Below are 13,713 nucleotides of genomic sequence, written 5' to 3' on the forward strand. Positions count from 1 at the left end.
TCATTGACCAGACTAATACATTTCTAATGTTAAATAAATAAAAACCATTCACAGTTAAGAATTAGTTATTAATTAGTAATGCTGTAAATTACCTTTAATATGTCTAACTATATTTAAAATGTGTTACCTTTTTATAGAAGTGATTATATTTGTATGCCAATATTTTTCTATGGTAAAGTTTCGTTTAGCACTTTTATTTTGGTAGTAATAAGATTGGAACTCTTATTTTGAGGAACCTTTACCGGAAGTGAATGCACAACGGAGCAGAATGTACATATATATTTAGCTTCCCAAGACTTTACACATGTCCTCTTTGCTTTTCGTTCGGGTTCACCTTGCGCTTTATGAGTTGAACCACTTTGAACATTCGTTTGAGATGTTGATGGGATGGCCGAACTTTTTACCCCACAGTCAAAACAACTTAATTTGCTTCGCCATTTTTTGTAAAACAAACATACGGCGCACCGCGCACGCGAGTACACGTGCATCGCTTTCTGGCTCCGTAATCACACAAATGCATGTGCAACTTAAGTATCAGGTTCCGACTGGTCACAACAATAATTAAATATCACTCTTACAGATGTAGCACCTCATTTCAGACTCCAGCTTACAGCTTCCTGCCTACGACCTGCCTAAGACCAGTATCGAGGAATACCCTCCCACTATTTTCCAAGAGGGCGTTGCCAGATTTTCAATTTCAGGTTTTAACCAGGAGATGGCGCTTCATTCACAAATACAGAAAGACAACTTTCAGCACTTTCAGTTGTGTTTTGAAGAGCATTTGAACACATATTTTAGATCAAATAAAGTATATCTAATCTTGTAATTCAATAATATATAGTCTTTATATATTAAATAATCATAATAATGTAAATGTTTACATTACACTTCTTTATGTGTTATGTTCATACTTTTACCTTTACAATCGTTTGCTTTAATATGCAGTATATTTGTTGTATATTTTTGTGTTTGCTTCCTCCTGCTCCCTTTCGGACACATACTGTATGATTTATTATTATTATTAATATGAAAATATTATTAAGATAAGATAAGATAAGATGTTACTTTATTGATTGAACATTTTAGTTTAGAATGTGCTGTCCCACGGTAATTCAGAAGGCTCACAGGTCACATTCCGACCATTATTTAAAACAATACTGTAGGTGCTTTCCCACCGTCTACAGTTTGATTTGTATAGAGGGAGCTCTGTGGCTGATTGGCCGGCGATTAGGTGTGGCGCATTTACCATTAGGTGATCAGAGCTGCCGTCAGATTTCATTTAAAAAACAGGTCTGATTTTAAGCTTTTATCTTCAGTAGACTGGACTACTGTAATGGTGTCTCACTAAAACATCTATTAGAAAGCTGCAGCTGATTCAGAACGCTGCTGCTCGAGTCCTCACTAACACTAAGAAAGTGGATCACATCACTCCTGTTCTGAAGTCTTTACACTGTCAAAGAATAGATTTCAAAATATTGCTACTGGTTTATAAAGCACTGAATGGTTTAGGCCCAAAATACATTTCTGACCTCCTGCTAAATTATGAACCATCCAGAACTCTCAGGTCTTCAGGGACTGGTCAGCTTTCTGTCCCCAGAGTCAGAACTAAACATGGTAAAGCAGCGTTCAGCTATTATGCTCCAAATATCTGGAACAAACTCCCAGAAACCTGCAGGTCCGCTGCAACTCTGACTACTTTTAAATCCAGGCTGAAGACTTTTCTTTTTGTCGCGGCTTTTAATTGAACTATTCATATCTTAGACTGCACTGTAACTTTTATCCATGTATTTTTTCTTTTAATGTTTATTTTATTAGCTTTTCTTTTTAATGACTGATTTTAAATGCCATTTTATTAATGTCTTTCATTTTTTGTAAAGCACTTTGAATTGCCGTGTGTTGATTTTGTCTTTATTATTATTATTAATATGAAGATATTATTAAGATAAGGTGTTACTTTATTGATTGAACATTTTAGTTTAGAATGTGCTGTCCCACGGTAATTCAGAATGCTCACAGGTCACATTCCGACCATTATTTAAAATAATAGGTGCTTTCCCACCGTCTACAGTTTGATTTGTATAGAGGGAGCTCTGTGGCTGAATGGCCAGCGATTAGGTGTGGCGCATTTATCATAGGTGATCAGAGCTAACAGTAGATTTCATTTAAAAAACAGGTCTGATTTTAAGACTATTTCTGCGCTCATAAAGAATGATAAGAATAAGAATAATGCCTATTGAACTGGTTTAATTAATTAGTGAGTTTATTTAACACTAGAACCGCCAATCGGGTCAATTTGTGTGATGTGTGTTGTGTGTGTGCAATGTAACTTTTTTTCAATAAAATATGAAAGTCTCTTACAGTTACTTTCGTAAACCTGAAGTGAATATATTTTGGATTACTTATTGGAATTATTGGTGGAAAGATTTCCGCACAACATTTAATATTCATTACTAAAGGAACAGCCGAATCATCACAGCGCACAAAACCTATTACCGCCGCAGATGGACCAAAAAAGGGAGCGTTTGAAAAAAAAGTGCGGGTCCGCTCAGTGAAACAATAACAACGAAACATGGAGGAACAAAAGTCTGCGTTTAAACCATAGACTGTATATAGAAATGGACGTAGTGTCCGTGACGTCACCCATAGGATTCTGCAGAGTTGCCGTGAAGCCCTTAGTAGGCGGAGTCGGCCACTAACGGCTCGACGGTGTCGTCAGAGTCTAACTCCCGCCTGCTCCAAATAAGGGCAAAGAGGCGGAGCCGAGGCGGGACCTCCTGCCTCCGAACTGGAAGTAAACAGAGCTAGCTCAGGCTAAGAAGCTAAGCTAACATGAAATACATGCATACCAAGTTACTGCTAACAGTGTAGTTCCCCTATATAAACGTTACATTCATAATCAAATGAGACAATCTGCAAGAGAATTAGCTATCTTTTGTTATTATTTATTTTATTCTTTATTATGCTTGTCATTCACACGTTGAGAAAAGACGGACTGCACCGCCCGGACCTAACGGAGCCGCAGTGGGCTAGCTCCGGAACACCGGCTGGAGCTAGCCCCCTGCGGCTCCGTTAGCTCCGGTGGCCACCACTGGGATAATTGGGTCCCCTATTAACATTTGCTCCCGTTTAGCATTATGGGCGTCATAGCCATAGACTATAAAAGTCTTACCCAAGGCTGAATCATAAACTAAAATGTATATGTATGCATAAAGGGTTACGTCCTTAGCTGGCTAATAAGTAACAAGCTAAGCTACCAAGCACACAAACACCTGTGAACGGGGTAAACATGTATAATATTATCATTTTAGACTTCTTGGAAGTTCTGTTAGTAAATTCAAGTGCACAGCACGACATTTTAATTGTCTGGTATTTGTAACAATATTCCCTGAAAGGCACAATCACCACGAACACGGCTAAAGCTAAAGGATCAAGTACAGTACTATGACTAACTAACGTTGTAGCCTCTATGGTTGTAGCCTAGCAGAGAGTGGACAAGTTGCTGTTAGCTGACAGTGAGGCATGTACGTGTCCATCAAAGTGACCACGCCCTAATTTATGCAAACACTTTAAGACCTAATATAAATAAAAGGGTCATGTTAGAAAACAATTCACTCACAGATTAATAATCATGAAGGTGGAATCTAACTATATCGATAATAATATTTATTGCATCCATGGGTAGAAACATGTTTTTTTCTGCTGTAAAGTTGGGCATTTTAACATGGGGGTCTATGGAAATTGCTCCTTTCTGCAGCCAGTCCCTAGCGGCCCATGTATGAACTGCAGTGTGTGGCACTTCCGTATTGGCGTCCCGGCTGTTCCCCAGAGTTTGCCGCTTGGTTTAAACCTACAGTTAATTTAGCTGCTGGAGAAGAAAGATCAGGGGGGAGAGAGCTGTGGTTGATGGGCCATTAGTTGTGTAAATACACAACTGAGACCTGCCGTTTCATTCAGACTGTTTAAAACACATGTCAATTTAAATCAATACATACAACTATTTTTTAAATCAATAAAAACATTTTCTAAATCCATAAAAGCATTTCAATTAATATTGGGAGTCATGTCGTTACTTTGTTGAGAATGTGGCCATGTAATAAGCAGGATAATTTGCAGCGACTTGATCCTTATGGGGAAAATAACACCATTCATGCTGATCAAGATCCCTCCGCTACGCGTCGGGATCATGATCTGCCGACGAGGCTCCATTAAAATATAAATATTTTTAGTGAATTACTGAGTTTAGGCACGTTAATAACGTTTTAATGAAGTTGAATACAGTATATTCATACAGTATGTGTCAGTGATTTCATGTCAATTTGGCGAACATAATCATAAATGATCGTGGTGAAGATGATGATTAAATTAGGATTAAAAATCGAGAGCTGGGCTGCATTTCCTCCCGTTAGTTTTTTTCGACTAAGCAACATTATTTTGTTAAATAACAACATGGTGATGTTTTGTAAATTATTACATGTCTCTTATTTAGCACAGAGTATGATATCCGTGCAGTGACGTGCGGTGAGGTTCGTGCGGTGAGGTTCGTGGCTGGTGAGGCACTGACTCTTTCAGAGTCAGATTTACAAATATTATATTTTGACCTTAATCGAAATATTCGGTTATTTTCAAAAGCTTTTTTAGTCTGATGCTTCGATTCATTTTAAACAGACTGTTCAACAAAAGGATACCCACAATCTAAATATTGGATTGTTCTTTCTTAGTAAGATCCCATTTTCATTACAATTGGGGTCTTACCTTGACTTGAAGATGAAGTCCATGCTCTCCTTCTGGACAACAATCTCTATCTCCTCCTTATCTTCCTCTAGTTTGTTGTTTGCGTCTACCGCAAGCCCCCAGGAAGTGCGTCGGACTCAGATGAAAATATTCGGGGTGGCCAAATGGCGGTACTACACTTCCGTTTGGTTGCCAGGCCCGGAAACACTTTTTCCCATCGACTTACATGGGGAAAGAGTGGTCTTTAAATCGTTGGATCATTTTTTTTAAACTAAATAAACTACCCAGTATGAACGTTTGTATAGCCCTTTGTTACGTTCCCTATTGGGCTAGGGGAACCAAAGAGAAACGACACGACCAGAGTGGAATTGGTATATGTTACAAGTGGTTTATTTGTAACTGTAAATGAGCAAAATGATATATACAAACAGCCTGGCCCAACAACGGGTCAAACTGTTACTATTTAACAAAAGGGGTCTCCAAAAGAGAGTTGCCCAGTATTATACAAAAGGAAAGAAAGTACCTCACTTCTAAAGTGGAACAAAACAATAAACAAAACGAGGCTGTGTGAGAACGCAGCTGTTGCTGATCAACAGGTGCTAATCACCTGGGTCTAAGCAATATACACACCAATGCTGATCTACAGGCGCTAATCACCTGGGTCTAAGCAATACACACCAATGCTGATCTACAGGCGCTAATCACCTGGGTCTAAGCAATACACACACAAATGCTAAACACAGAACACTACAACACACTGCTAATCAGTGTAACTAACACAGGAACCCTACTTAACACACTGCTAGGCAGTCTAACGAATCACAGAATATGGCGGCAACACAACGAGAGGCTTGAGGCGTCTGTCCCACAATACAGAGCCTCCTGAAGGATGTTCGTGCCCGGCCTTTGTACTCCTCCCCCGGTTGACGTGGCAGAAGCGGGCGGGGATTGGATGACGTCCGTCCAATCACCGCGGATGTTGCGAGGTCGGGACGGCCAATGACAGCAGAGGAACTGCACAGCTCATTTACATATGCACACACAAACAGAGTTAATGGCATAATGAAAGTAGCGGCTGTAACACCCTTATTAAAAACATTCGTTCCTCAAGTTGTAAAAATGTGCTAATAACGTTATTCTGAGAGTTATTTCCCTCGGCATTATGAACGTGCATCTAACCTACGGGACCGCGCCGCCCGGCACGTTCATGTTACGTGTTCAGCATGGTCCCGACCAATCAGAGCACACTGTGCTCACAGGGAGGGTGGGGGCTGGAGCTACAACGAGCCTTTAAAGGCAGAGAGTGAAATTCAGTGAATACAATACACGTAGTTTACAGAGATGCTGTATGAGAAACCAATGTGAGTTGCGTTTATCTTTACCCATGGATGCACAATAAGAACGGACCCATATCGTCTTACTGCCATCCCACGGAGCTATAATAATGGATATATTGCACATGTTTGGTGTAATTCATTATTATACTACATAGGCTATGATTGAATATTGTACTGTAAATGTTGTATTAAATAAAGTTAATATTACCGACGTTAGATTAACGTCCCTGTAGCTTCTTATTGCACTAAGAAGCTTATTGCACGGTATATATATATATATATAGTGCAATAATTATTTCATGCTAAATGAAGCTCTGTCACTAGATCCTGTTACAGCGTAATATAAGTACATAACGATTGATGTTTACATTAGCATAATTACTAGCTAGCCGCTAGCTGCTAACTGCCGCCTCGTTAATATCAAATCCATCATAATAACAAATCATTACCATGCTGTCATCAACGTGCGGTGCTGTTACGTGTACGCAAATTGACGTGCTTGATGTGAACGAGCATTTTGGTTAAAGTTGCTCATGCGCTATGAGCGCACATACGGGTACTTCTCAGGCATGCCGGGTAATCTGTGACGTTTCACTCTCTCAAAAGTTGGGCCATTTTATCATCATGCGCCAATGAGCAACTCTCATAGGAATGAATGAGGACCCGCCTCCCACGCTGTATCCAGGGTTGCATTCCAATAGTCCATTTAGCTTAGGAACCTTCCTAACGGAGTGAAATGACCCGGAAGTACGTCACTGGCAGCCATGATAAGTGCCGTTCCAATTCTCCAAATGAAAGGAAAGGAGGTATCAAACTTCCTTTATAACCTCCTTTAGCTTAGGAACCACTGGACCTCCCTAACCGGAAGGAGAGGAGAAAATTCTGCCCCACAATGCATTGCAGCCGCAGCATTTGCCGTCACTCAACAGTCGGCCGTTCACGGACACAAATGATTATGGGAGAAATTATATCATGAAAGTTACGGTGCTTATTACGCATTTTAAACGAATGTGGTAAGTTGCCAAAGTGCTTTGTTTTGACTGTTCATCAGTATTATAATCAAAAAGAGAAATATGAACGTTAGTTTTTACTGAAATGATCAAATAAAGTCAACATTTCACAGTCTTTACTGAACTGTGTGGGGTTTGTTAAACTTTTAAAAGATGTTTGAATGGTGATATACACAGTGATAGGTGTTAAGGACTAACATTTATAATAAATACATTTGTATTGATTTTAAGATCTTTTCATAGTTCATAAAATCATACGTATTGGGATCATTTGTATAAATGTGGACCGGAGGGAGAGGGTGACGAGCATAAGTTTCACTTTCCTTTTTTATTTCAATTCCAACTTTGGTCATGAAGAATATGTTTCTCTGTTGTCCACGTTCATAAAGCATAAAACAACAGTATCAGAGCACGGTGCAGAGTCTCTAGATGAGTTTACAGTAGTCCCTCGTTCTTATTAAACATCCATGTTGTAGTCCGCTGTATAGAAAACTGTAGTTTCCATAGTTTCCCCACAGCAGCAGACGCACATTCATGACGTCCGCTGGCGCATCATAAACACGTCGGATAGTGAAAGTGCATTCGGATTCTCTAAAGTACCGCGGTCTCTTCTCCTTTTGAATTCTCCTATGTACTATCCCTTAACCCCGTGACGTTTCACTCAGAGGTCAAGGAATAGGAGATAGAGTTAGAATTTAGGAGCTGATTTTTGGATTATCGGAACGCAACCCAGTTCTTATTATACATCCATGGTCTACCGTCTCTGCGTAGAATAACAGTAGCAACAAGAACCTGTGGGCTCACTTGCGCCCTCAGTGCGGCAGAGGTTATGGCTGCCTCCCCTGGTGCTTTTTTCATTGCCATTGTATGATGAGACCAGCGAGCCTAAATATCATATATACGTGAAATAAATTATTTAGAGACTATGGATGGCGAGGATAAATGTAATAAAGGGATCTACAAACATTACATTGGTGACATACCAACCCAGTCTCATGGCATTTCGTGTTCACCAACACGATTTTTAATCTATTGATTCGTGTTCACCAACACGATTTTCCCCTTTTTTTCGTGTTGCACAGCACGATTTTAAAAGCAATGTATTTCTACTGGTAATGTGTTTCGTGCCTGCAGCACTTATTTTTCTCCGGTCGGGTCGTGGAAGACCGGAAGCTGTGTGGTTCATAAAAACATGTTCTTACTCAATATCAAGCCACAGTTATTGCTTTTATTTTAAATCGTATAATTTCGGACTTTTGTTGCCGTCTGTGAGGAAAATAAATGAGGCTCAGAGCCTCAGGATACTGAAATCTGTATTTTTTAAATCTTTTTTTACTTCTAATTTGTTATTCTCTTCAAAAATAACACACAGTTATTTACTCACCAATAACACACAATTATCCTTGCTTTTATTTATTGGTTTAATTCCATAATCTCTGGCTTTTTTGGCGTCCGTCAGGAACTGAATTTCAAAATAAAAATAACCGGAAACAGACGTAGGCCTGTAAGGGACATTTCGAGCATCATTGCGATTGTCAACATTTCTGAGTTTAGGATGGCCGAAGACACTACACTACCCATAATCCCCAGCTATCGTTTAGGACTACAGTCCCCGTGATTAATCTTCAAACTCTGGGATTGGATGTTGGAGTGGCAGTGCGCCAAGGTTACAACGAGCGTCAAACAGCTGTTTGAAATGGAACGAAACCACGCCAGACTATCCAAAACTGGAATCGAACGCCCCCTCAGAACTACACCCTTCGCAAAATGTTCTATGGGACATCTCTACTGAACGTTTTCGTTTTCCCCACAATTAGAAGTTGCCAGTATTAAACACATTGGTGTTATCAAATGTAATACATATAATTAATAAATGGGTGAAAATCACTTGTGTCCATAATGCGCAGCATTAATATATCACGCAGCTCATTGTTACTTTGTAATTCTACTCCACTACAATTCAGAGGTTAAACTGGTATTTTTACTCCACTACACTTATTTGAGTTACTTTGCAGATTCTGATTAATGATGTGAAATATAAACAACCCTTAAATCAGACTTTAGTTACAGTAAAATTCAGGTAAGGTGATTGTCAAGTGCCAACAATCAGGAGAGATATTTGATAGTTGGTGCTTGAGAAGACTAAACATTTATCTTTAATTGACATGAATGGAAACGAGTAATAAAGTATATTCATTACTCGTTATTCTCTACTAAGAGTTAATTAAAGACTGTATGGCTATTTTGCACATCCCTTTCAAGATTTCAAGATTTTCAAAGGTGTATTGACATAATCATATACACAACTGCAATGATGTATGCAATGAATGAAAATCTTAGGTCACAGGTTCCTCAACATTACAAGACATCTATCAATATGTGTGTACCTCCACCATTAAACTGTCATATTCTGCACATTTCGTATTCTATCTACATACATAAGAGTATAATTAATATGTATAATATCAGTTAAAATAAGTGCTTCAACATAGTTAACATTGCAGGAAAGCAATTATGTTAAGTACTTTGTCCGGCTTAATATTTATCTTTTGATACCCCCAAAGTGTTTTTCTTATTTAAAAGAAGACCTTAATCTAAAGTATTATTTAATGTTTAAATAAAGGTTAATTCGTTTTTCTCTTTTGCACCTCCTCCACTAAACTGTTTTATTGTAGAGATCACTTATAGTATCTTCTTGATTTTTTATATTCTATATTTCTATCACAGACCTTCTACTTTCCCCCTATGAAAGTATGTACTCTTAATTTGTTTTTAATCAAATATAACACATAAAAACAATAATTCAATAACCTGCTTTAACCACTAGGCGGTGCACACAAGGTACACACAACCATAATAACTTTGTATTATTAGTGTAGGACACACACTTATGTATGTACAACATCTGAAGATGTGTAGTTTTATTCATGCTTTCACATCATTTTACAGCATATTAATATACTATTTCAGACTCAGTATTTACATTCTGATATTCAAAGAAAATCAGTAATATCTTTAAAAACTACAAGTCATTTTATATCAGCTGTGCACCGTTATGGTGTAAATATAACCTATCTGTGAATTAGATCAAATGTAAAAGTCAGCCGAATTAGTGTTGATACTGCAAGGAGACGTATTGTGTGAAGAGAAATTGAAGATGTTGTTTAATTGTTGATATATTTATGATCCACGTCAAGTATTCAGTTTCGGCGGCTTTTATTCAGTTTTTCCAAAGGTCTTCTAATCAGGGCTCTATAAATAAAGAACTACGGCAGATCTGTAATATGTAATGCAGCCGAACCGTGTATTACAATGCCGTTATGTGATGACTTTCAAAGAGAAAAGCAAGAACATTCGGAATTGAGTATTATTTTTTAAAAAATTCTGGATTTCATATCATATAAACACCAAATCCCAGCATGCATTGCGGCTAAAACATCCGAGCATTAAGCGAGCTTAAACCATAGCTGAGGATCTTGGGTAATCGCTCGAAATGCCTACATCTGTTTCCGGTTATTTTTATTTTGAAATTCAGTTCCTGACGGACGCCAAAAAAGCCCGAGATTATGGAATTAAACCAATAAATAAAAGCAAGGATAATTGTGTGTTATTGGTGAGTAAATAACAGTGTGTTATTTTGAAAAGAATAACAAATTAGAAGGAAAAGATTTAAAAATACAGATTTCAGTATTCTGAGGCTCTGAGCCCCATTTATTTTCCTCACAGACGGAAACAAAAGTCCGAAATTATACGATTTAAAATAAAAGCAATAACTGTGGCTTGATATTGAGTAAGAACATGTTTTTATGAACCACACAGCTTCCGGTCTCCCACGACCCGACCGGAGAAAAAGAAGTGCTGCAGGCACGAAACACATTACCAGTAGAAATACATTGCTTTTAAAATCGTGCTGTGCAACACGAAAAAAAGGGGAAAATCGTGTTGGTGAACACGAAATGCCATGAGACTGGGTTGGACATACAGTGAGATGGTGCAGGCATGCGCTTAGGGCCCGCTTTCCAGCCAGTTTCTGTGGGGTGACGCATTCTGAGGTGAGGCAGAGCTCATCTGTGCCTCACCTTACCCCACAGTAACTGGCTTGAGCGCGCTCACAAAATAAGTGCCCGCGTTAAATTAGTGCCCGCGCTCCAGCAAGTTACTGTGGGCTTACGAGAGGCAGAGCTCGTCCCTGCATCACTTCTCATCACTACCCGTAGTTGGAGCGGAGCTCGGCAAATTTGCTGATTTTGACAATAAAAAGCGATTGGAATCAAACATAAATCACACTTACAACACAGATCAGTGGAGACATTTTATTATTATTACTATTTAGTTTTTCTTTAGTTGTTTTTCCGTTACATTGGAGTATGACAGGTGAGGCTCTGCCTCCCCTGACTGCACGTCGCTGTATCCGTGACATATGGATCTTAACAAAGTTCCGCTGTACATCCAGCGTACTTACTATATCTGACTTTATTTCACATGAGCTCCAGTGTGGAACCCCACTGCACCCCCTGGTGGATCAATGGTCCATTGCAGCTGGCTTCATTATAATTACATTTATTTATCATGGGGGCGGTCTCAAGTCAAGCTGGAGGTTTTCCCTTGAGCGAGGGCAGATCACGTACCAATCACGGCCCTCGCGTTTCAAACTGTCCGAAATTAGGTGCTACATCTGTAATACAACAAATAATTAACCCTTTATCTATTTTGGGGTGCACATTTTGCTGTTTGCCACTGATGGCAGCCAATGGCCAAGAAGTGGTTGACATTTTTTCTGAATGGTTGCCAATGGCAACCTGGCAACCGTTACTGTTGAGCCCTGAAGTGATTTGATCATCAAAGGTAGGCCTAAGTCATTTTCAATGTGGGCCGCCGTGCCGACTTAATTCATTTGTAATTGTTACTTGGCTGTGGGTGCCCTGTCATGATAGGTGTTTATATAAATGGTGTTGTTTTGTGTGGTAGAGGGTCGCTGTCATTGATGCGTTTTGCACCCCGGGCCGTTGTTTTGATATTCCGCTGAAGTATACGCTGTGACGTAATAACTCTTCTTTTTTTTCGAGGGAAGGGGGGGTCAGAGGGCCTAGGTATAAAAGTCACGGTCGCCACTGGGTTTGGGTCAGTATATGTTTTGGTCATTGGATTTTCTTTTCACAAAAGGATATTCAAAAACAAAAAAAGAGCAGATATTTAATTTTCTTTTTGAAATTGAAAAACCAAAATTGAAATACAAGGCGTTTTTCTTTATCATGGTCAAAAAGGGATTTACTAAACTAAAAAAACGGGATGATTTTAATTTTCTACTTCTCAAAACAAAAAATAAAATCACTAGAAAACAGAAACAAAAAAAATACCGGTGTTTCATATTCTGCTACCGGAAGTTACCTTACAAAATAAGAGCGCAGATGCGGTCAGAATCCGTGAATGATCTACAGTCCATTTGTTTTTCTTTATTAAACAAGTAAACGGAAGAGCGTCTGCGAGGCGTTTTTGCTTTTTACCTTACTAAATGGTCAAATGGTCATTGGAGCGAGGGGCGGGGCCTCTTAAAATACTCTGTCCAACAATATCAGTCTCATGAAGAAAGGTTTTTTAATGCTTATTCAAAATAGCAGAGAAACATGCATTCTTGTTCTCAGGAGGGAACATTGACAGAGGAGTACTGGAAAAGTACACAGTAAGTACTTCATAGTACTTGTGGGGGTAGTTTCAGTATAGTGCAACAGGATCAATCTCACGAAGAACTAATGGCAACAACAAATAATTCCCTCATCAAACTTAGCAGAAGTGGCTTGATTTTGTTCTCAGCAGGGGACTTTGACAGAGCATTTCTTTACACAGTAAAAGTACTTCAATTTATTGTAATAAGTAGTATAACTAATAGAAAGTCAAACAGTATCAATTTAATTAAGAACTAATGGTAAAATTGTATTTTTATCATTCATCAAAGATAGCAGAACAACATGCATTATGTAGGCTATACTCTAAAAACGAATTCAGGCGACCTTTCACCTCCACTTAATTAAATGCATGGTTGCAAGATAAACATGTCAGTTAATTGATTTAGATAAACATTTTAAGTTGCAAACATTAATTTATAAGTTGTGTTGATGTAATAATGTTGGAAATTACATCAACTTAATATTGTGTTTAATTTGAACTCTGATTTCTGCGTTAATTGACTTCAAACTAAATTCAAGTTGTAGTAAGTAATGCAATTGGCTTGATAACTTCATTGTTCTACACCTTGAGTTAAGGATTTCAAGTCCACTCCCACTTAACATGCCGGGACAAGTTCCAACAGTTAAGACAAATAGAAATATACAAAGGACATTTTAAGGTGAGTATCATCTGTTGTCATTCAAATACAGTAGATAGCCTTGTAGTTGCAGTGTATGGCAAATTGCTGTTTGACCAAAACTAGCAGCCTTTGAACTGTGAATAGTTCTGTGAGAGGATACAAAGTAGTAGAGGCTACTGTGAGAGTAAAAATACTTTGGTTACTATTGTGATATCGCTTTTTATTCAAAATGAATCTCGGTGAAGCAAATCAAGGACATGCTTCTTGATCGTTATTTAGAGTTGTCATTGAAATGCAAGTTGTTGGCAGTCACCCATTCAGAATATATTCC

Source organism: Gymnodraco acuticeps, unplaced genomic scaffold (assembly GCF_902827175.1).
Source record: "Gymnodraco acuticeps unplaced genomic scaffold, fGymAcu1.1, whole genome shotgun sequence".
NCBI lineage: Eukaryota > Metazoa > Chordata > Actinopteri > Perciformes > Bathydraconidae > Gymnodraco > Gymnodraco acuticeps.